Source organism: Antennarius striatus, chromosome 10 (assembly GCF_040054535.1).
Source record: "Antennarius striatus isolate MH-2024 chromosome 10, ASM4005453v1, whole genome shotgun sequence".
Taxonomy (NCBI): Eukaryota; Metazoa; Chordata; class Actinopteri; order Lophiiformes; family Antennariidae; genus Antennarius; species Antennarius striatus.
Window position 1 is genome coordinate 1,845,624 of NC_090785.1, and position 25,315 is coordinate 1,870,938.

The 25,315-nt window shown below is 41.4% G+C and overlaps 1 long non-coding RNA gene across 1 annotated transcript in view; it reads right to left on the bottom strand.

Annotated features, from left to right (window-relative positions):
- LOC137602865 (uncharacterized) overlaps positions 1-25,315 on the bottom strand; it is a 145,756-nt gene that overhangs the window by 78,092 nt on the left and 42,349 nt on the right. Inside the window, exon 2 of the long non-coding RNA XR_011037209.1 lies at positions 12,894-12,972. This is a non-coding gene — a long non-coding RNA (uncharacterized lncRNA). The remainder of the gene's footprint in view (positions 1-12,893; positions 12,973-25,315) is intronic.

The following is a 25,315-nucleotide window of genomic DNA, read 5'->3' on the forward strand; positions in this document are numbered from 1 at the left end:
AGGGCTTTCCTTCCATCTCTTTTGCACACTGGACTGATGTTTGGAGTGGAAACACCCCAGGAGAGATAAGGCGGGACGCCTACGTCTGGCTTCCATCGGGAAATGCCGAAAAATCAACCCCCCCCCACCTAGTTGGAACAACTGCAGCAATCTGAGGTCGAGCATGGGGTTTTCTTACCACTCCTTCTAGTATAAGATGAGTTTCTCAGTGGATTTCGGGTCACAGAGGTGTGTTTACCTCGAGGGTAGGGGTGACATCCCCATCCCCATCTTCCACCTGATTCTCCGGGGTGGGGGGGCTCAATTCATCTTGGTTGCCTTTTTAACAGCTCCCAATAAAACATGTTTTAAAAGATGTTCCTTCCTTTTGTCCGAATCTCTGATGGGATCGCCAGACTGAGGTCGCTGGCCCGGGTTCTCATTCTTCTGTTGCCTCCTCCTCCTCCTCCTCCTCTTCCTCCTCCTCCTCCGTCTTCCCTCTTCTTCCTCCCCCCTCCGATTGAATTTGTTTTCCCAAATATCCACTTAATTTGAATTCCCCTCATTTCTGCGAGGCCACATAAATAGCACGAGTAAACCCACAAATAAGATATCTGTCAGTCTGCCAGTAGAGCCCTAGCGCTTAGCGGAGGCCCAGAATGCTTTGCTGCTGAGTCACATCAAACGCTCACTAATTCATGGTTGTACTTGCTATGGCGGCCCTCCCTTGTCGTGTTTTGTTTTTCAAACTGAAGTAAACTGAGAAATTAGCGCCTCGCTTCTCGCAAAAGCTTGGCCATATTTCAGGTTGTAGTTGACCTTTGACCCCTGAGAGCGGGTCAGAGCCGGCCGATTATGGCGAGTATTTGAGGCGAACGCCACATGGGCTGCGAGACGGGACTGTTGAAGGGTCGGACCATTAATCACAGCTTCAGCTTTGACAGAGGTGACCTCAAGAGTCACATTTCCTGCACCGAATCAAAAAAATCACGTCAAGACGAATGGCTGGGATGACAGGAGAGGCTAAATAAGGACATCCAGTTTTGTTTGCTTTAAGGAAACCCAAATGACTCAAAACATTTCAGCAAACCCAGCAATGACCACCTGAAGACTTTTACGCTGAAAATGATTCCAAAAAAAAAAAAAAAAAAGAGGGATTTGATATCAAATTTTTAATTTTGCGAATGAATCTCTCCTGGTCTGAGTGGTGCACCCCAGGGTGGGATCGCCCAGGATGTAATACCAGGTTTGAACAGGCACAATCACAAACTGGAAGTCGCTGTATGTCTGGCAAAAGAAATCACATTTCACACATATAATTACCAAACATCAATTCCACGACTGGCAGGAGAAGAATACGTCTCCTATCAAATGACTGGTGTTAAACACTAGGTGCTACTTTATAATTGTATATTGTGCTTCCAGTTTATTCCAGAGTGTTATTTAAGTTGGTGCTTTAGCGCTGGATGCTAGATTGTGAACCCACCCCCAAAGTGACTTATTTCAAAAAAACATTTCACACTTTGAGTCTAGTTTGTATTTCTCATATCAAGCATCAAGCATTTCTTCTTCAGAAGATACCAGGAGGTGTCCACGAATGTAGAAGAACTGTTGGGAAGGCCTCGTGGTGAAAGTGTGCCGTCAGACAGATACAGATCCAGGTGAAAATGGAAGAACATGACCGCGGAAAACAAAAGGAAAAGTCCCCATTTTCTTGAAACTTCAGCAGTAAGTCGACGCTTCGCTGCACCTGATCTCCAGCTGGGTTTTTGGTGCATCCATTTTGAAACTTCGGCCATAAATAACCACACGCAACAGCTGGTGTACTCAAATCTGTTCCTAAAAAGATGTCACGGTCACGGCTCATATTTAATGAGCACTTCCTGCTCACAGTCCTTCTCAATATGGCTTAAAAAGAAGAAAAAAAAAAGGTGCGCCATGCAGAATCCGATGCGAGGGAAATCATTTCAGAAGAGATATCGGCCGTGCAGAGTCCTGATATTTACGTTAGTCCTGATTCATGCATTGCATGAGTTTAGAGGACTGACTCATAATGAAGGCATGTAGAAAAGTTCAACGTTTCTTTTGTGCATGCAGATGATGATGTATAGAGTCAAAGCCAGGAGGTACATCCCACCTTAAATGCATAGAATCCATCTCCTCACTCCTCGTGTTGTAAAATGCCTGAGCACAACTCAGAACAAGGTTTTGTTGTTTGATGGAGTTCATTACTAATAACCTATAGACCATAATAATACATTATAATAGTTGAGTAGATTCTCTTTGCCCTGTGTGTATTATGATTGCAGTATTTGCTTGCCAGATATGGGGAAACCAGATGAAGACTCATTGATAATGAAAGCATCATCAGGGATCCTGGTTGATTTGTTGGCTCGCTTACAGGAGCTCTAAAATGAATTTATTCCCTTTGTCTCCGCGGATGCCAAGAGCACTGCAGCATTTATTTATGTTGTTGGACGTCTCTGCAGCCGTGAGACGAACCATCATGCGAGTTTTATCTGCAGGCAGGAGGAGTTTGACGTAAAAGCAGATTAATAATAAAAGAAGAGGAGTCTCATCTCTCCTGAAGCTGGAAGGAGACGCAATCTAGAAAATGTGGTTTGGAGTTTATGTAAAAACAAAGTCATTAGTTGGAGATCAAAAGTAAGAGTCGAAGCCTTTGAGCCCCCTCCTCCAAAAAGACCTTGAGAACCTCCTCAGTGAGTTAAGAGACTCTGGCACATCACAGAAGAAGCTTTTGTTCGTTTGAAAGGCTGCTGTAATGTTGATCAGATGTATGCAAATAAAATCACTCTTGTTTTTTTTGTTTTTTTTTAGCCCTACACAGGATCTCTGGGGGGGTGTCAACATCCTGTAAACTGAAGGCCAGCATGCATGATCACCACAGGAAGTCTGAGAATCAATTTAGGAGCTGGGAAGAGACTCAGACTGATGTAAAGTAAAAAAAAACTACTTTGAAACGTCTGACCGGACAAATACCCACAATCCCCCTGGACAGAGTGTCGGAGCTTTAGCATTGTTTTATTGGATTAACCTTTTTTCTAATGCAACAGTTTGAAGATGTTTCACCTCCCATCTTCAGTCCTACCGTAACTTCAAACTGTTTCCACCTTCAAGGTTTATCAGGATCTGGATGAGTGACAATCAATCAATCAATCAATCAATCAATCAACCTTTATTTATATGCCGCTTAATCACATTAGCAGACATTTCAAAGCACTTTAACAGACAGAGGAACCCAACAGAACCCTTCAGAGCATAAGTGACAGCGGTGAGGAAAAACTCCCTCATTGAGGAAGAAATTCCGGACAGGACCAGGACTCTTTTGGGCGGCCATCCGCCTTGACCAGTGGGGTGGGAAAGGAAATAGACTCTATCCCCATTATGTTTCCTTTCCCACCTAAATGGTGAAGGCGGATGGCCGCCCAAAAGAGTCTGGGTCCTGTCCGAAGTTTCTTCCTCAATGAGGGACTTTTTCCCTGCCGCTGTCACTTGCCCTCCTGAGCAAGAATAAGTGACAGTGGCGTGGAAAAAGTCCCTCATTGAGGAAGAAACTTCGGACAGGACCCGTACTCTTTTGGGCGGCCATCTGCCTTGACCGGTTGGGTGGGACAGGAAATATAATGGGACTAGACTCTGGGTCTGTCCCCAGATTTATCCCCTGGCTACATTTATTAAAAAGTAGCGTGGCGGGAAATCCAAGCTTTCTTAAACCTGACTGAAACCTGTTAAGTTGAAAAGAAACTCTATCTCCCTCCCAAAGTCATCGTCTGAAGTAAATTGTCAAAATCAGCTGAATATTCAGCTCCTGGAAACCAACTCTCGTGTTGTTTACTCTCTGTAAACTCCTTTCTCCAACGCTAAACTGTGAATCATGACATCATCTTCATTGCTAGATTTTACAGCAGGACGTCTCGTGTGAGACTTGTGTTTCTGGTTAAATGGTTAAAACGATGAAATCAGGCAACAAACAGGCAGTTTGGGACCAAAGGAATGTAATTTAGACCTTGTTAGCGAACACTCCTAGCCAGTAAATCCAACCGAGGCTGTTTTTTCGGTCTGTCTGGTAAATCTGCTTACACAGGTGACAACACTGCCAGTGCCTTCAGAGAAGGATGACATCACCTTTAATTTGCGCTGATTACTCGATCACGCTAGTGAATAAAAGAAAAGTCTAGTCACTCGTCTCTGAGGCGGCGTTGGAACGGCTGGTTTTTCTGCAGGCAGGAAAACAAACCTGTTTTATTCATTACAGTCCATTGACTAAATGTACCCTTTATTATTAGCTTATATCTAACAAATAGTGCCTCACATTCAACAAGTGATTAAAAGGTAGACAAATCTACTAATAGAGGAAATAAAGCCTGGGCAATCTCTGACAAGACTTCAGGAGCACTAAAATATAAAAATTAATTAAGGATCCAGGTGAACGACTGAGGATTGGTTGATTTCAAAACAAGCGCATTTGTCTTCTCCTCAGGGTAATCTCATCTAATTTTCTATTTGCTGTTTATTATATCATTAAAAGCAGCTGCTAGTCTCATAAGGAATATTTTAAAAGTCATTTCAGTCCTGCTTGGCTTTATCCTCTCTTCTCCCGGAGTAATCCAGCAGGAGTCCTGATTGGAAACGGATGCTTCCCCCAATATTTATCTGTTTTCCCCAAGCACACACACACACACACACACACACATAAAAAAAAAAGAAAAGAGAAACGTAACGCAAAAGACTTGATTAGCGATCAGCGGCGGGCTGGATGTGATGTCCGTGTTGGTTAATTCATCTGTTGTTTCTCGCTGGTCGATGCCAAGAAGTTGGTGTTTAGCTGAGCGATGCTGCAGCTCTCTCCATGCCACGTGTGCTTCGCTCCAACCGGAGCCTCCGTTTGGGCTAAAATATGGTTCCCTGGAGCTGCTGGAGCTGCAGCTCCATGTGTCATGGTGGTTTTAGGCAAAGGAATGTGTAATGTCTATTACATGCAACTGTTCCCTGGCTTTGTCAGACAGCTCTTCAGCCCTGAGAGAGCTCCTCTCTAATCATCCTGCTCCTATAAAATATTCCTTTATATTTACTGTCACTTGTTTTATGTGGCTACGGTTGTTATATGTATTACTGTGATTATATATTAGCTGTATTTTTTACCCTAAATAGAGTTTTATGAGATTTATTGGTGAAACAAAACAACTTCTGAAGGACAGAGATGTGATTATCACATTATAGTTGGATTTTTTTTTTTTAGATTATGTCTCATGTACGTCTGCAGCCTACATGGAGTCCTACATGGAGACGTTTTAAGAACGCAGGAGAAAGTTACCTACAGTAATCTATTACACAAGATGTGGCGTTCCATAAAGCAATATTCATCTAGAGACTGTTTATTAAAGTGGTTTAACGTCTCCAAAGTACCAGTTCAGACAGCGTAACCATTAACCTTAACAAACTCAGACATTCCTGCCTTCCTCTGATCTCACAGAAACATTTATTTTCAGTACTTTTTTTATAAATATGTTTGTTTGATTAAATATTTTCCTGTTTTCGTAAATATTTATTTTTAACTATATGTGATTGAGATTATTGATTGTTAATTACTCTTTTTGAGACATTGCGTTGACTATTGTTATTGTTGTACAAAATAAAAAAAGCATTCATTCATTCAAACACAAGAAATCACGATCAATGGACGTCCAAGATTTGATTTTCAGAAACGGTTATTAATGACAACTCGTTTTGGTCACATGACCCAGCAAATTGACAAGAATATAACCCCAAAAAAGAATATAACCTCCCAAAAAAGCCCCATCATTCGATCACCATCATATACGTTTTGTCAAATTCCGCTTTTCCGATTCCGACTGGCTACGGGCGAGAGGTGGGGTACACCCCAGACGCGTCGCCAACGCATCTCAGAGCTGTGCGAAAGACAAACCACCACTCACACTCACAGACAATCCGGACTGATCACTCCACCTGATATAACCATCAATCAAGGATCAAACTATCCAACAGAATAAAAAAACCCAAAAACATCAGACACAAGTTAGGACATCAACTTTGTTTAAAACGTTCTTGTCGATGTTAAAATGGGCTGAATTACTGCATTGTGGGAAATGTAGTTTTTGGTTAAAGCGCTTTTGACATATTCATTTATTTGGGATTTTGACCTTTAAAGCTCTGGCGGGCCACATAAAATGATGTGGCGGGCCACATTTGGCCCCCGGGCCATGAGTTTGACACATGTAATCTACTATAATACTATTAAACGTCCATTTAGTGCACGATGACAAGAAATGAAGACAGACGATTTGTAATATAGTTGCATTGAATTGTAGTAAAAATGGCTCCGTTCCATTTCGCATCAGCATAAACACACCTCCCACCGGCCGCGTTCACATGACACGAGTGAGTGAGTGAGTGAAAAGGCTGCTTTTTATCTTTCGCTCAGCTTTTAACTCCTCTTTCGACTTTGGAGCGAAATCTGAGCAGCGTAGCCCGCCGATGACCACACACACACACACACACACACACACACACACACACACACACACACACACACACACACACACACACACACACACACACACACAGAGTACAGGACGTCATCCTGTTACAACTGCTGCCAGCAGCAGAGCCGCTGCACGCTGACAGCATCAAAGCGAGGCGCGGCAGCAGGTGAGTGTATTAACATTCTTTAGGTAGAACATGAGGATGTGTTTATTCTGCTCCGCGTGTCTAATGACGACATCTGGAAACCAAAACGCAGGAATAAACTCCTGCTCTTCCTATTCCTGTCACTTTGCACACAACCTGGCGCTAACATTTGGTAACGCTTAGACGCCGCGCACCTGCCTCGGTCCCGTTGGTGCTGAGCTACCTGATAACCAAACCCAACGGCTGTTGATGGGCGCCGGGGTTAAAGGTCACCGGTCAAGTTAGCAGCTGACTGATGGTCTGCCGTTGCGTGTCCTTCACGTGTTAAAAGGTGGGACTTGTGAAAACTGGGCTGGTCTAAAGTGGGCGGGGTTTGAGACTAGCAAACATCTTGATTCCATGACATCAAGATGTTGGTGTTGCTATCCTCCAAACAACGTGAAAGTAAATCATATATAAAATTACTTGTAAGCTAGTAAACTAGTAGTACATAGCTAAACACAACTGCATCTAACCAGTTGCATTGTGGGTAATCGATTGTGGTGCAGAAAACTGTTGGAGTTGTTGCTGTTGTTTCTTGTTGTTCTGTCTTTCTTCTCTCTCCCCCTCTTTCTCCTCTCTTACCCCGACTCCTCTTCGCTCCCGCCGCCTCGTTGAACTCAATAATTAATCAAATCCAGATTATGCAACAGGAGGAGTTTGATGACTCCTCTGCGAGTTGCCAGGGATGTCGGAGAGGACAGGAGACAACAACCAGCCACGGGTCCTGGTGCCGAAGAAGATGACGCCTTTCGTCTGATAAAGATGATGAAGATGATGAAGATGTGGACAAAAGACAGATCAGAGCAACTGGAGGGTCGATTGAGCAGAAAAACGGGACAAAACGATCAATCAATCTGGCCTTATCCTATATGAAACCCATAACCCCATAACCATAACTGGCTCGTCCTCCCTCTTAAGTTTCGTGGCAGTCCTTTCAGTAGTTTCCGAGTAATCGGATACATGATTTACCTTCACGTTGTTTGGAGGATCGCAACAGATGTCAGCTGGCTGCAAATCAAAAACAGCATTTTTTTTTTTTTTTTTAACAAAATGGTATGCTTCCATTCCAAACCATTCGAATCACTGTACAGTTCAGCTCTAATGCACTCGCTGTCCAAAACTCAGAGTGATTTATGTTTAATATCCTTCCATATATAAGAGTCTTACTCTGTTTCCATGTCACACTCGAAATTCTGCCTAACCCCTGCCCCGGTCTTATTTGACAGCTTAAATCCCTTCATAAATTGGGGTTAGAAGGTTTAGAGGACAAACTGCATTATGCATCGATTAAACAAACATCATTACCCAAATACCGCAATGATTTATGCATTTTAGTCGTGATTCTAACAAAATAAATCCCACTTTAAGCTGTGCAAAAATTGCTCTCAATATCCCCAGTGAGAAAAGACTGGGATAAACTGATATTACAAGTCAGCAAAAACTGGTGTGTAAATAAGTGCTGGGTAAATAAGTCACGGATGGCATTGAACAAAAGTCCCTCTGCTATTAGCTTTTAGCTTCTGCTGCTTACATCTCTGAAAAGCCAATCTAGAGTCAGTAAATCTGAAAACAGTCCAATTCCAACTTTGCAATGAAACAAAACCAGTTGACAACAAGCAACATTTCCTTTTATGGTAATAATTCTGCTTATAATTCCTTTATTGTGTTGTCAGCTCAGTATCCTGACCCCAATTGGCCAAAATCGATTAATATAGTTTGAATAAAGCCGTTCTTGAGCAAATGTTACTTTCCATCACCAAACCACAGACTAATAAACTTGTCAGAGATCACCATCAATGGCTGGCTGTCGTTGGACTGCTAAAAAATTGCTTTTATGGGGCAGCTGAGGAATAATTGGACACCGGACAGTTCCACCAGGATGGAGTGTTTTTCAGATTAAGAAGTTAAAAACAGTTTTCAGGCCTGTGTGTTGCTACCGCTTATTTTGCCAGAACATCTGTAACAGCATGAATGCAGACCACAGCAGCTGGGAAGCCAGGATGTGAGGCATGGCGTTTTGAAGGCCTTCCAGTAATGGGACCAAGTCACTCCAGTGTACGACGCAGGTAAATGTCCAGTACAAACTCTAGTCCACTGTCCATCAGTCAATCTGAGGGTGGGGTCCCAAAACAGGATTATAATCCGCTCTCCAACAAAACTCAATGCAGCCAAGGAGCACCAATTTAACATTCTCGGCGCAACTTGGACCATCAAATGAAGCTGGATGTTGTTGCATCTGTCAGGAATGTCCCGCCTACATGCTTTGCATGTGAATTTCTTTATTTTTTTGTTGAGGCGGTTTGTTTACAAGGTGCATTTGAATGCACTTTGAAGTCCCCGTTGGTGCCCACATGTTTCGCCCAACAAGGGAAGTAGATTTAAAAGTTTACGAGGTGTCAAACTCTAACAGAGACAGACAGCAGGCACAAGACCCAACGGTCCAGGAACTGAAACAACATACAGGATATAGTCTCAGCGATATATTTTATTACATGTCTGTTCTGGTGCAAACATTTATGCACTATCGTGGTGGATACTTGATATGTGTTGGTGGGGGAGCTGGAGCCTCCCCCAGCTGGCATTGGGCAGTAGTCCGGGTTTATACTAGACAAGTTGGACACTCCATGTCTCCTGTCCCATCAATTAGAGGCCAAAAAGTTGGAAAAACATTGGCGTTGAATTCAAATTAGTCGAGTTTAAAGTCCTGAAATCTGTGACTCTAGTCGTGTCCCAGTCATGTGACATCATGACCAACAGATTGGGGTCATGTTCTCCAGGAAAACACTCCGACACACAGTCTTGGAGTCTGACAGCATATTTTACCTCAACCTCTCCAGACGTGTTGAGAACAGGTGTTCCCATCGTCTCACAGCCAGCATAAATATTACATGGGTGTGAATCCAACCCTTTTGCTCAGGGTTATTGTACTCAGATGTCCAAACAGAGCCAAGCCCGTTGTTTTCTATGATGGGAAACATTTGGATACCCTCAGGTAGCTCACGGCCCAGGGTGTGCCTGAAACTCATTTGTACTTTTACATTTCTGTCTGTTTGAAGCCTAAACTACATGACATTCACTCCACAAACAGACATCGCACGTATTTTTCAAAATACAGTTGAACCAAGTAAAAGATCAAACTTCTATTAGAGGAAAACAAGCCACACAGATGATTCTCATTACAACTTGAGTGTTATTCTCAAAGCTTTGTCCGTTATTTTAGTGATGCACAGGCACGGCTGCAGTGGCGACGATGTTTCATGGTCTGCTATTCAACCTCTGGTCTGGATGAAGTATCTGAATTCGGATACTCATGGTGCAGAGAACGAATACTGATGGATTTGGTGACTTTTCCGTTTTTTGGTGTGTTTTTTTTCGAGAGCTGCTGACAATAGTGGATTTTAAATAATATATTAATAACCGTTGGATGGATTGCTTTTGAAATTTGTTGAGATTCGTCCCATCTAGAAGCTGGCTGGTGGTCAATTGTTTAAAAAGCCAATTTATTAGTTTTAACAGAAAAGAGCTGACAGACGTTAAACGTTTAAAAGCTATAGAGAGTAAGAGATGTTTGGCATCCTTTTTATTGTTTATGAGTGTCTTACAGACTGATACAGAAGACAAAGATTCAGCTGAACACAATGGAAGGAAAAAATTAAAGCAGTATTTTATAAGAAGGAACAACCGCAGGATTACGATTAAAACAAAAACAGACGTATTCATGACAGAAACAGCTTCCAATTAATTCTTGGTTCGTTAACTGGTGTGACCTGCACGGCAAATATAAAGGTTTGTGCAAAAGTACAGATATGTGAGCATGTATATTTTTGCATGTATGTTCAGATGTGACATGTTTTTAACATATAAATTCTCAATTGACAGGGGGTGGAGCCAATCCAAACAGACTGGACTTATTTGTTGTTTGTTTCTTGTTGAAAACTATAGAAAGACTTGAGGCCAAACTTTTCCTCATCGTCTGGTTGAGAAGTTGACCATACAAGCTGCGGAGTTCCATCGACCTCGATGCGGGACGAGTTTCATCCATATTTCAACCTCTGATCACATCATCCAGTCACTTCATCAGGTTTAACAGCCAACAGTGGCCTCATCTGAAGTCTGACTCGTAGCTCTGCGCCACAGGACTATGGGCAATCGCTGCAAACGGAGCATGGTAACAGTTCTACCACATTACGATAACCAGTCCCTCTGGACGCCAAGCTGAACGTGAGCTCACCAGAATGTTTCCACACAACTTGGCAAATGAAGTCGGCACTACAAAGGTGAGCGCTGTTGCTCAAAGTGGAACCAACAGGCTCAATTATCATTCCCATTTGTTTTCTCCTCAAGTAGCCTAAGTTAGGCTAACCAGGAGGTTTGAATTAAAAACTCGTTGTTTATGTTTCTTGCCCCTTTGACTGTCTCACCGATTTACGACCCAGATTTCAAAAGTGTTGGGATGCTGCGTAATGCGTAAATAAAAGAATATATTCACTTGCTGATATCTGTTGACATGGGCTCAATTGAAAACAGAACAACTTCAACGTGCTTATTTAATCTTTTAAATATATATTCTTCCTAATTGTGATGCCAGCTGCACCTTCCAAACATGTTGTCCAATGCTCAAACACATCCATTTGGATCATTCTTCAGGTAAACAGGTTAAATAGCAACAGGTGAGGAAAAACGAGTAGAAACGTCAAAACATGTGATTGTAAAAGGGATTTTTACTACATGGACTCGTGATGCTTCGTAAAACTGCCGGTAAACACAATTCATTTGCAAATGATTGCCCTCTGTTTTCATTTATGACGACGCCCAACTTTCCCTTTTCTTTTTTGGCTTCGCGCTTGATGATCTTTCTGTTAGCAGGAGCGACGGCCAAAATATTTTGAGTTAAATTAGAACGATATTTTAAACAATTGAAACGACACCTGTTTTGTTGCAGTTGAGAGTTCGCAAATGTCTTCGATAATCCACGTGACCCCAACTTTCCACTGAATCATTTAAGTGTCAAATGATTGCCTGTCTCCATATGTGTTTCCCCCCAACTGCTCGTCTTTCAGAGGGGACCACACATAAACTTAATTTCTAACAGTTTTTATCAGGGCTTGCTGTCATAACTTAAGATGCGACTACAGTTCGAAGGCCAAACCTTTGCTTGCGATCGATTTTGGAATTCTGATTCCCTATTAGATGTTTACAAGCGCTGCTAACCATGTTGGTGAAGCACCGAAACGATCGACCAAATGTAGGCGCACAGATGCCTCACAGAGTTGAATTCAGAAACAATATCTGATTAGAGACATCTGATGCCTCCCAAATTGAACCAAGATGATTAAAGCACTGACAGATTTACACAAAAGCAATCAATGGTGAATCTTCATAATCTAAGTAATGGCACAGGGAGATGAAAGGCTTCAGATATAGGTCCAATAACCATTATGTGCACCACATGATTAACTGGCGGTGACAAGGAGGAAACTGGAAGCCAGCACGTTGGAGATAAACACGTTTCGTGCATCACTGAAGCTGCACCAGCAGAGATGATTCATTGAATAAAAAACGTCTGAGATGAGGAGAAACCAACGGCCTAAAGGAGAGGTTCCAAGTCTTTCTAAATCGGCACAAAATCCTTTAATGAGTGAATTTGCATAGTTTGAATAATACTGAACGTATACACGGCATAAAACACGGAGCACATGAGCTGGCAAAGAAGCTCAGCCCACAGGTCTCAAATGATTAATTCCCTCTCATGTGTTGCTGATCAACTGAATATTTCCACAGTACGGTAAAGAAGAATCCCAACATGACTCAGACCTGCACGCAGCTGTGCAACCAAACACATCAAAAAGAACAGGGGGGGTAATGGCAAGCATGTACAGCAATGTAGTGCTTTATAGAGACATGGCAACCACAAAAGCAGTCCAGTCAGACCCCCCCCTGCCAATGGAAATGGTAAATGTTGCAGGAGTGCGGTCAGCGCCTAAATGATTACAAATGATTTAGCGTCGACCCTAAGAATACATGAGTCAGGGTAGAGGTTTGCACAGATGTATTAGCACCGGTCTGAAAACTTCTGCACGTCTGATCATTTTGAACTTTGGTGCGTTCCTTGGAACACATTAGAAACGTTCAAGGAAAACATTTCAGCTCTGAACACTGCATTATTTCCAAATATTTGAGAAAACGAGACTATCATTACCAACCTCCTGGAAGTCTCCAACAGATGCCGGGCCTCACGGTGACGGTAATTCCAGGTAGCCGTTCCCACCCCCAGCCAAGAGACTGTGGAAAAAAAAAGCCAAGTCAGCCAAGAGACAGTTCAGCAGAAAAACTGCACTCCTTTCCTGAACATTGAACAAATAAGACATGGCATTAATTTGTGGGTTCTTTTTGTATCTGACCTTTGGACAGAGCCAAGGCTGGGTGTTACCTTCATATCTTCATTCTAAGATGCTAACATATCATGAAGCATCAAACTCAAAAGGAGAAACAGATTCTACTTTTTGTAATCTTTTCATTTTAACTAATCTGCACATGCATAAACATACAATATTTGAGTGATGCAGCAATCACACATGGGGTGTATTACGAGATGGAGACTGACAACAAAAGGGCTAACAGAATCAGTCTGGAGATGGCGTTTCCAGGACTGGAGGTCAGACTGGTTGACGGTGTTGTCAGACGTTCTGATATGTTTCCCCCAATGTGGTCCAGCTTTAAGATAAAGGATGCAATTACCCTGAATAATCCAATATGTGGCTGCGACAGGGTCCTTAAGAACAGGCAGATCCTTTGCGATTTTTGAGACTGGAGCTATGATTTCTTATATCACCAGAAGGTAGGGGGCAAATATATACCAATGTCCAAGACCAAACTATTGTCAAATTGTTGGGAATTGGGGGACAAATCAGGCTAAATCATCCTGAAACTCCTGTAATCTGAGTTGGGTACATATTATCCTGCACTCTCAGCAGGAAACCAGCAAGTGGAAGGATTGTAAAGTAAATTCAAACTACAAATGAAACCTGACTGTAGCAAATGTCATAAACGCCAGTAAGATAAATTGCCTCCAGTCGCATCATGTGAGGCTGGAGCTGAAGGATTGGAGATGATAAAGTGGTTGATCCAGTCTTCTCTAACTCCTGTTAAAGGCTGCATCAGTTAAACACGCCAGGCATCTCAGAACCAGTGCGTGTGTCCAGTTGCATTGTGGGTAATGAACTGTGGGCAGATTTGCTGCAGAAAAAGTTTGACAGTGAAATTCTTGCCAAGACTATCTTAGAAAAAGTGAGTCAAACAACCTCAAAAGTTTTTTAGGCCTCAGAAAAGACAATTCAGAGTCTAAAGTTTAGAAGCACTGGTTTAAACCGGCAAAACAAAGTGAATGCAGTCAGTGGTATAAAGTTCTGGACTAAGTGGTAGAAAGGAATTCCCTTAACATTGTGAAGATCCATTGATCTGCCGCTGCACAGATGTGTGCATGAGGAATGCAGTCTTCTGAAATGCCATAGCGCTATAAAATAAAATATACAGTAGAAATCTTTAGTCGGCGATACCGTACCACCCTCTTAATTTAAAATTCATTTTCAGGCGTTTCTTCTGCTTGGCTTCTGCGATTGATTGCAGCTGTCCGGCAATTCGTACCATATGTGAGTCGTATTGTGTAAATATTGTACCACGGGAAGCCTGCTTTACATTTCAATTGCTACATTTATACAGTCAGCAAACGTGATACGCAGGAAAAAAATGGCAGAAATCCGACTCTGCCCACCAAGAGAGCGACGCATCGCGACTATTTCATCAGATGTTGCAGCAACACGCTGCTCGGTCATGCCTTGAAACAATGGAGGGAACTCATTCTGCTTCCACTGATGTTGTCTGGTTGCAATACTGCAATGCTCCGATGAATATTTGGACTCTTGCTAAATGCTGGAAAATTTCCATTTGCACAAGACAAATATTTCAGTAAAAGTGCAAAAATGTTTACGCAAGCTCATGCCATTTTTGTTTAAAGTTGTGTCATTGCTAATAGAGCAAAAAAGAGTTCTGAACACTTTTTAAAGACTTCATTTTTCATTTGCTATGATTCATTACACGCCACCTCCTGCACTGGAAACACACTGTACTGGACTACAGTTGCAGGGGAGTAAAAAAAAAACAAAAAACAAGCTAACTCTTGCCCAGGAAATTATCTCTGGTACTTCAGGCAAGACTGTTTGAAGCCAGAGAAGTCAGGAACACCAGAGCATCTCCTGGGAGGGTGGAAGGTTGGGGAGGGGCGACATTTAAACCCTTTAACTTCTTGGCGGGGGTATTAGCAGGATTGCTAACATTAAACAAGATGAATGCACATTAGATGTTGTGACTGTCTTCGTTTTGGCTCTACCTTTCAACGTGCAGCCATTGCAAAACACACTTGATGGAGATAGATTGCGAGGTGTCAGTGAGAAATGGGGGTAGTAACACCACAATGACTTCATAGAGCAGCAAATATACATGTAGCACACATTATCAAACTGGCAGCAACAACATATAAGATAAGGAAGACGTATCTCATGCTTCTAGAGCCAAACAGATGATACAGAGATGTAGACAACAGTGCTTCATAGTGCAATACAAGGACACTATTGTCAAACTAAAGGAGTGTGTAGCCTAGCATTGTGCTAATTGGGACTCACTACTGCTCTCCTGCTACCTGCAAACAACTTTCATGCATGAATTGGCAGCTATCTTGAAGACAAGGCTTCAGAAAACCACTTTGTTTCTTCAAGGATAGTCTCAAAGTGTACTTTCCTCCCCAGTCTAAAGTTCTAGAAAGAAATCGGCAAACTTCGGGTGTCCAAAGGCCTGGAAATCCCGCCCCCAATTCAGCGACAGTTCACTATGGACATTACACTCAAACTGGCCTATCTGCCACTCTCTCTCTCTCTTTTCCTTGACCTATCTCTGTCCCCAATGTATTTCTCTTTCCCAATCAACAGGTCAAGGCGGATGACCGCCCTCCAGAGCCTGGGTCCCGCCCGGAGTTTCTTCCTCAATGAGGGAGTTTTTCCCCGCCACCATCGCTTATGCTTGCTCTGGAGGGCATTGTTGGCTCTCTATCTGTAAAGCGGTTTTAAATGTCTTCAGATGTGATTAAGCGCTGTATAAATAAAAGTTGATTGACTGACATGTATCATCTACTTTTACAGAAACAAGACTAACAAAATGTCCTACTTTAGCAAATGCTAGCGAGAGACTCTTTTCATGGCATTGCTTCTTAAGAGGGAAGCATCATAACTTGCCCAGCTGTGCTTCTTCACCGCTATGTATTTGATATCCTGTGATCACCAAACGGTATTCCGATCATTGCATTACAAATACCCCTTCCAAAGGGACTTCATGTGGATCTAATGCTACTTCAATAAGAGTATAATAAGACCTGGATAGCTGTGCAGTTTTATATGGACCGCATGAGTGATGAAAACCTGAATAAAACCTGGAAGAACATCAACCTACCATGACAAAATTAGTCGTAATACATCCACCTACATTTCTCTTCTAGTCGTAGATGACTGAGGATTCGTGTGACGCGTTGAAAAAAGACAGGAAGGAAGATGCAGCAACGATCAATCATTCTGTCCAAATTCATTATACTTGAATATCGACTGCTAGGGTCATGGAAATGGTAATTTCCTCCAACAGAGTTTGAGGTTCTGTGGTCGCCAGTGTTTGTCTTTTGTCTGCCCCTCCACCAATATCTGGAAAAGTTATCAATGGGTTTAATGAAATTCTACAAAGGGCTGTATCTTCAGCTAAGGAAGAGTTGAGTATGTATGAGGTCAAGGAGAGTCATTCAAGTGGACTGTAGGAACCTACTTGTAGCTGACAAGTAGATCCAGAAATAAATTAAATTATAGATTCATTGGTGAGACCAGTGATGTTGTTTGGTCTAGAGACAGTGTCACTGAGGAAAAGACAGGAGACAGAGCTGGAGGTAGCAGAGATGAAGATGCTGAGGTTCTCTCTGGGAGTGACCAGGATGGATAGGATCAGGAATGAGTACATCAGAGGGACAGCACATGTTAGAGGTTCTGGAGATAAAGTCAGAGAGGCCAGACTGAGATGGTTTGGACATGTCCAGAGGAGAGATAGTGAATATATTGGTAGAAGGATGCTGAGTTCTGAACTGCCAGGCAGGAGGTCTAGAGGAAGACCAAAGATGAGGTTTATGGATGTAGTGAAAGAGGACATGAAGGTAGTTGGTGTGAGAGAAGAGGATGCAGAAGACAGGGTTAGATGGAGGCAACTGAGTCGCTGTGGCGACCCCTGAAGGGAAAAGCCAAAATAAAAAGAAGAAGAAGAAGATAACCTATAGATCACTGATGATTAACATATAAAGCTGATCTATAGAAATAGATTCCACACTCTGGGAATTAGGTGGTATCACTGAAGTTCAAGACGGATCCAAGTGATGTCATCTTTATTGTGTCCATCATGCCCTGAGTTCAATCAGACAATTAAAGCAATACAAAATTAATTATGAGATTTTGTTGAAGGAATTTATTCCCACATAGGTAGAAAACTCAAACTATTTAATGAACATTGTTGGTGGCGTTGAGTTGTTTTTCTGTACGAGTCTGTAAATGCCGTCTCTGTTGAGGAAACTCCGAGCAGATAGTCTCATGTGGCGGGTAGTTTCCCCCTTAAACTCAGCCGAGAGAAGCCAGGGGAAGCTGTGCGTACTGCAGCGAAAAATTAGTGAGCTTTGAAACATAAACTTCACCGTTCATATCACTTATCAGCTCGTTGGTAGGCGCATGTTTCTCCATGGGGTTCCACCTCTTTGTGCGGGGCAGACAAAGCTCCCTTGTTGGGGCCGACGGCTCCCGTCAGAATGACTGAAAGCTTTATGAACACTTTCATAATATTTTCAAGCTGCTTTGCAGAAGGGACCATTTTGGCCTCTTTCAACCTGTGTGGTATTGGTGTTTTTAATGGGGAGTGGAGCTGCTGGTTGGTACGGTTGAAGCCCTTCGGCTCCCAATGAGGGAATTGTCTCTATGGGTCAAGGGTAAGGCTGCTCTCTGGTCCCGGATGCTTTTAAAATCAGGGGGTAAACACAAAACATTTGTCCAGTCGAGGGGAAAGGCCGACTGCTTCATAAAAAGCAATAAATCCGTGCAGCAAGACTGAGCAGGACTTCAATTTTTTAATACGTCCACATGCCTGCTGTGGTGCCCATGTTAAATCATTTGTTGTAATGGGATAAACATGACCGAGCGCCAGATTCACACAAGGCCTGATTCAGAAACAATCTGTTGCTGTGAACCTCTCAGCAAAGGTTAGTCTGTCTGGCTTGTGGACTTGGCTCGTGCACCTGCAGCTTTATGACCACCAGACGGTCATGGTTTAAAATGTGTACAGTTACAGTTTCTTGTTATTTCCTGAGAAGATTAGAAATATGAAATACAGCAATAAAAACACAGGCCGAATGGTCATCTTTTGTTTCCACTGATTCATTGCACAAACCTTTGCGTTGTTTTCTCATGAAATATATTTCAGAATTTTTTTAAATTTTTTTTTACCACATTCAAACATCTTAACTTCTCCGAAAACATTATGAATCACCTTCCATAATTTTTCTGTCTTTCCGTTACCTGCTTGAAAACAAAACGTTCACTGTTGATTATGCGCGGAACATTTTTCAGTACCGGCCGTGTTTTTCAATACTCCCCCCCCCCCCCACCAAGTCATAAAGTGTTTTTGAAAGTGCATTACTTTCTCCTGTCAACACTAAGTTATTGTTTTACCTGGTAAAACCTTTGTAGCAGGAGCAGAAGGTTTATCCTCCCTGTCTGTGATGGGTTTGAGAAGAACTTAGTGGTATCCTGAGGTCAGAGACCAGATGGGGAAGAGGTCAAAGGCCCCGGGGACAGAAAGCCTCGGATCCCCATCATACCTGGGAGTCAGGGCGAGCTCCATTGGTTTCATCTTGGAATAAGTCTTTTTTAAAGGAGTGTATTTAACAAAAGAAAGCAAAGCAAAGACAGCTTGATGCTTTACAGACTGGATATTAGCAGCAAGAGACATAGATGGGAGGGGGGCATATTAGAAAAATACGAACCAATCCATTGCCGATGGGGGAGCACACGTACTGTCAGAGCTGGGATTCCAATCGAAAAGCTGCACTTGATGCATATGTGACATGTAGTAGTAACCAGTCAGAAACCAGTGAAGCAGACAAACACATGATTGTATCATCTGCATACAGGTTAACACACCTGTACTTTACTATTCTAATCCACCCATTAAAAACCAAACATTGCAGAATGTTTGGCAAATTATACATCCTATACATCTCTAGTAATCAATAATCTGATCTGTTTCTTTTCCATTTCATATACATATACTGAAGTTTGGACTTAAATGTATTACATCTGAAGGTTTCGAAAAACGTTTTTGGAGATCTTGAGTATCTTCATGAGAAGGATTTTGAAAAAGGCTCTGTTAGCACCTTTGATAATCTCACTTTATAGAGATAAAATCCTAATCTAGAGCAAGAAAAACCTCCAAAAAAGGAGATTCAAACAAAGAAAAGGTGCATCTTGAAACTTGACATATAAAACAGGATAATAGACAGCTGTTACAGGGTGGATGTTTTTTTTTTTTTTCCTAAGATGATGTTAGATCTCCTGAAATCACTTCCATCCTTCTGCGTGGGTCAGACATGTGATGGATAGATCTAGCATGTGTTGCTGCTCTGTGATTGTAAATATAGTTGCGAACATCTTGTTTTACTATGATGTTGAGAACCTTAGAAAAAGAACTTATTTGTCCCTAATTGCTGCTTTTCGTGCGTATTTCTCAGTTGGGAGTCGTTGATGACAAGCGTCTGGGTTTTTACACACAGCGTAAATTCCTTAAAACAATGTTGTCGGGCTACGAAAGTATCGACCAAAGTCCAATCTGATGCAAGAAGGAATGACGGAAAAACTGATGCACAAAATTTTAATGAAAAGGTAAGTCTAATAGTTAAATGTGTTTGGATTTCTAAGTAAAAAGATCATTTTACGTCTGTCTTTAACTTCCTTCCATCCTTAAAAACAGGACCACTGTGAGGGAAATGTAACGTAACGCCTCCACCTTTCTGAAAGTCAGACCCGCATTTGACAACTTACAATCCCAGCAGTTTTTTTTTTTTTTAAATTTCATTTTTTTTCTATTAATTTTCTGATTTATCCACCATGTGCACATCTTCACTCCTGAGAACGGCTTTGCATAATATAGTATTTGACAGCTGAATGCGATATGAGGAAAAGAAAAAAGATCTAGGTTAAAAAAAGCCCCACACATTTCAGGCCTGGACTCTGAACTTGGAAGAGCTAATTCTTCTTTTTCTCATCTCTAAATTGCCAGGTGTAAATCCGTATTGGCTCCAGGCCTGACAGGATACAGGGGGGTGGGATGGGATGGCAAAGTCTGTGCAGCTCAACGTGAGCTGCTTGGAGTCCTGAAGTGACTTTTGATATGAAGAGTGTCGGTTGTATCTCCCAGTTGCAGGTGGAGGAGGTTTACCTTGATCGATGGCGCCGAGCGCCGATACTATTCCAGGAAGCTAAGCTTCAGGTTGGGGTCCGACGTTCCTTTAAGTCCAAACTTTCACTTCGGTTTCAGGTTCTTAAATGTTCACCATCAGGGAACTTTAAAAACATCCAGAAGATGAGGAGGAGCCGTCTGGCTGGATGGATTTACAGAATCACGATCTTAGACGGTCACAGGCTTAAATCTACGCTCGTAATCTCGCATCGCATCTCAACACCCTCTGCTGAACGAATCACGTCTGAAGAAATCATCTGAATGGGTTTGCTGCTAAGTTTCCACACTTCTTCTTCTTCAGCTCATAATCAACCAAATGGGGAAAGAGACTTTCTACCAGCGTTAGCATCATTACTGCTCATCCTCGTCGTAACAGATTTCTAGATAGGTTTGTTAGCAATGCAAAAAGGCAGGAAGTTATGTGCGATATAGTGTTTTATGTTTCCAGCAGAGCACATCCAGTACAGGCTATGTAGACCACATGTGTCAAACTCATGGCCCGGGGGCCACATGTGGCCCGCCACATCATTTTATGTGGCCCGCGAGAGAATAAAAGGTCAGAGTGTAAAAATAAATAGGTCAAAAGTGTGCTTTGAGCAAAACTACATTTCCCACAATTCAGTCATTAAACTTATTTTAACATTGACAAAAATGTTTTGAACAAAGTCAGTGTATTAAATTGTGTTTGATGTTATTTTTCTTTATTGATTGATAGTTTGATCCTTGATTGATGGATTATGTGGGTTTAGTTAATAACCTGAAAAATTAAAAGGATTTATGTTATGACAACCGGCGCAATATTTGTAACTTGAATGTTTGTAACTTGAATAAGTAATAAATTAGAGTTATTTAATATTAAGGAGTAGTTGCATTAGTTACATTACATTGAGTTACATTGAGTTACATTTATTAGCTACATCTGGCCCTTTGAGGACAGCCGTTATGCTGATGTGGCCCTCAGCGAAAACGAGTTTGGCGCCCCTGATCTACACATACAGAAAGCCGGTCTAGAAAAGAGTCGCTCAGAAATTTGGATCAAAACTCCGTTGCTCTTTTCTCTCCATCTTTTTAGGGTCATGTGGAACCAATTTAAAAAAAAAAAATTCCATCTTTATGAAAAGTCCACCTCTCCAGTGGTCAGCATCCATGAATCCATACAGATATTGACTTTCTCGGCAGAGAAAATGATTGATAAGACAAGCGTGTTTTTGTTTACGCCGTTACTAGACGACCTCTGAATGACATCACTCCTCTGCTTCCTGTTTGTGAAACCTGATTTATCTGATAGCAGACACACGACTCGACACTGGGTTCTAACACAACCATCTGATCATAAACAGCCACTTTTGGTATTAATTAATGTTCTGAGTGGAAAATCAAGGCACTTGTTGCAGCATCTGGTGCAGAAATACATCATCTGTAGAGTCAACCTACTGGAAAACAGTCACGTGTAAATAATTAGCACCACATTCCATGCATCTGATTCTATCCTCATGACCAGGTAGTGAACTAGTTTGTCATGACAGCGTTTTTATATTAGTATTAAACCTTGCAGTCGAAACTGAGGGTTCATTTTTTACACAAAAGTGGTTTGTTTGGTCTTAATCTGATGATTGCCTCTAGAAATGTCTTTTTAATTCATGTTCCATTTATATTTTAGCCATTTATTCTCCTTACTATGACAGAATTGGACAGATTTGTCCTTTCGGTGCACTACAAACATATTTTTTACTGAAAATAAAACACAGAAACGGCGGAGGTGCCACGAAATCTGGTTTGCTGAATACGTGATTAAGGTTTCAATCTGTACTGGCATCCAAAATTTATCAATGTCTGATTTATAATCTGTCAAAGAATCACAAAAGACGTTCTGGATCCAAGTCTTTTTTGTTTTTCAAAGCCATTCCAAAAATTTTTTTTATTTATTTTTAATCACTTCAACACGTCGTCGCGGGCTTGTCTTTATCTCAAATAAAATCTGACACACTCAGTGAGTGCAGACTGTGAAAACTGTTGGACTGATTTGAAGTTGGATTACCGTTATGGAAAAATGAACAGCCGCTGATATGTGTTTATAGAAACTCACATATTCAAAACCCACGGAACAAAAAAAAAAAAAAAAAAAAAAGGATTAGGGTGGGATTAGAGAAGAGACAGTTTACATTTTCTGTAAAAGTCTGATATGATTCAATTATTACCCAAGAACAGGCCAGGAAATGGCGATACGAGAGCAGAGATAATACATACATAAAACGTTAACCAGACTAATACTCCTCCTCCTGCTGGGGGAGTGAAACGATACCACCGACATGAATTTTTCAGAATAAAGCACGTTTGTCTCGTGTACAGATCTCCCGAGATTCTTTTTTTTTTTTTTTCATGGGGGGAATGTGTGATCCTATCACGACCAAGCGCTTTCAGATGGACGCTCCTGGAATTGATTCCAAATGGGCGCGAGGTTTCCTGGTCTTACCCCCCCACCCCATTTTTTTTTTTCCATTTAGTTTCCCCTCAAAGGAGGGAAAACCAAACACTGATTGTAAAGTCGGCTGAGGTCATTAGATAACAGGAGTTCCTCTCTTTGCTGAACTTTTTCATTTATCCCCTGGTTTTTATAGCTCACCATAGCTCAGGTCAGAGGAGGAGTCTGGTCACGATGTGGTCAAACGTTCAGACACGCTTGCTTTGAATTAAATTTCCATAATTTAGCTCATGTATATAATGTACAACAACTCCATGTGTGTAACATTCTTCTTGAGTTGAGCGGTCCTGAATCCGCTGGGAAAAGGCACAAAGTGAGGCCCGCAGTTCTCCTGCCTCATGATAGGGGGCGCTGTTTATTCGACCGAGGATTTCTTTTTCCTCAACCGTAGAAGAAGTGACATATTTCACTCTTTTCACTGGCTTGAATCGCTCATCTATAATCAGCAAATCATGTGCAGCCATTCGTTTTGCATTCACTTCCTGTCTGCATATAAATTTCACCACACACGCTCAATATTTCACCGCCCAATCAGAGAGCTCCTGGTTGTTTTGTTTCGGGTGGCTCTCAAACTCGCCTGCTAGCATCTGCTAGCTAAAAAAACCCCAAAAAACACAGTTCAGAGGATGCTCAGCCAATCCAGACCGCCGCAGGCGCTTTGGCTGCCGCCTAACAAGAACCAAATGTTAATGAGATACGCCTGTCTCTGACGGGATTCCTGCTTCAGCATGTCTGGGTGATCAATCGATCGGCCGTTCATCATAAAGGCATAAAGATTAGGGACAAAATAAACAGCGGATTTTGTTGAAAGATACGCTCTCACTCATCGTTGAACATCTGTGAAACATTGCACTCATGACAACCTGAACATTCAGATGAATAACCACCAGAGAAGAGCTTCACGAAGCGGTGAAACGTTCCAATAATCATTCAACCTGATCGGTAAATAAATTGACAGACACGTTAAATGTTTACACGCTTAAATAATGGAGTTTTGAGGGTGATTTTGGATGTTTTGGACGACGCTTGTGTGTTAATCTATAGAGCCAATCAGTGCTGTGAAGACCTCAACCCTCTCTCCTGATTGGAGCGTTCCCTGTTCAATAGAAACCATCTCTGGTCAGGATTTGTAAGCTAATATTGGGGCAGGAAGTGTGGGTCAAACGCCGCCGTGACAGTCCAAGAAGCAAATCCAAAGAGAACAGAACTTTGCATGAGACTGAAATGGATATACACACAGAGCGACCACGTGCTCCATGAAAAATCTAAAAAAAAACCCAGTTCCCTGACCTCTTGTATGAAAATGAACCCCAAAATGGTAAAACCTTTGGTTTGTAGCTGGGGCATTTATCATTTTTAATTTGGAAAAACAAAAAAACAAAAAACCTGTTTGAACTTTAAAACCTTCTTTCCTGCGTTTGAATCCATCACAGATCTGTGAAAGCACTCAGGAATACTGAGTGTATTTATATGTAAAAATATATATAAATAAGACAGAAAGATATTATGGCTCACGTTTCAACAGCAATAGCAGTATTATAGCTGTAATAATATAGTTATGAACATTTTTTCTTCGTTTCATTTCAGTTATGTAACCCAAAGCAGTCGGACATTAAAGTTTCGCACTCCTATATGGATAAACAGTAATAAATTGAAATAAAATTTGGTCATGTGACCTCAGGAAGACCATAGGCTCCTGTTGGAAGCTGGAGATTTCTATTAATTCTGATTACCATAGACCACGTTTTGCAAAAATGAAATAATTCATATTAGCAGTTCAATATGTTAATTTTTTTTTAAATAAATCATGACCTCCAATAAAACTTAAATATCAGATTTTTAAAAAAAATTCAATCTGAAAGAAGTCACTGGAGGAGGATTTTTTTCTGAATATGTAGATCCTCTTTGTCTGGTCAATAACTTCCATTACATGTGTTCATACTGGTTCAGCCTTTCCAGTTGTTTTTAAAATCTTGTCAAAAAATATTTTTAATATAAGCATTTTTCATATTACTAATATTTATATTAAAATATTTTATAAAAATAGATATTTATTACTATTTATAAAAAATATTTATATTTATATAACATTTATATAATAATACATATTTTTCTATTATTTTTTCAATATAAAATATCTGCAAAATATTAACGAAATATTTTGAATATAAATATTTTTTTAATTTGAGGACTTTGTTCCTGTGACCGAGGTGGCACTGGGACCAAATGATTTCTGGGATTAAACCAAAGTCGTCCTGTCTGACTAATAGCTGAATAATGCAAACAATTGGATTTATTTAGAAACCCGTTGAGACCGAGTCATCGGTCCTCATTAATTGTGACAGTCATTTAATCCCGTCAGGGCCCTCTAATTCCATCATAATTCCCATTTAATCAACTGGTCTTTACCCTTCCCCCGTCATCAGTGGTGGGATTATTATTCAGGGAGACACATCTGTGGCCAATTCCACATGCTAGCTGCTACGTGAGTGACCCTGTGAGATGATACAGGAGATAAACCCACCGCACTGAAGTCGTCCTCCAATCCTAATCCTCTCAGATCTC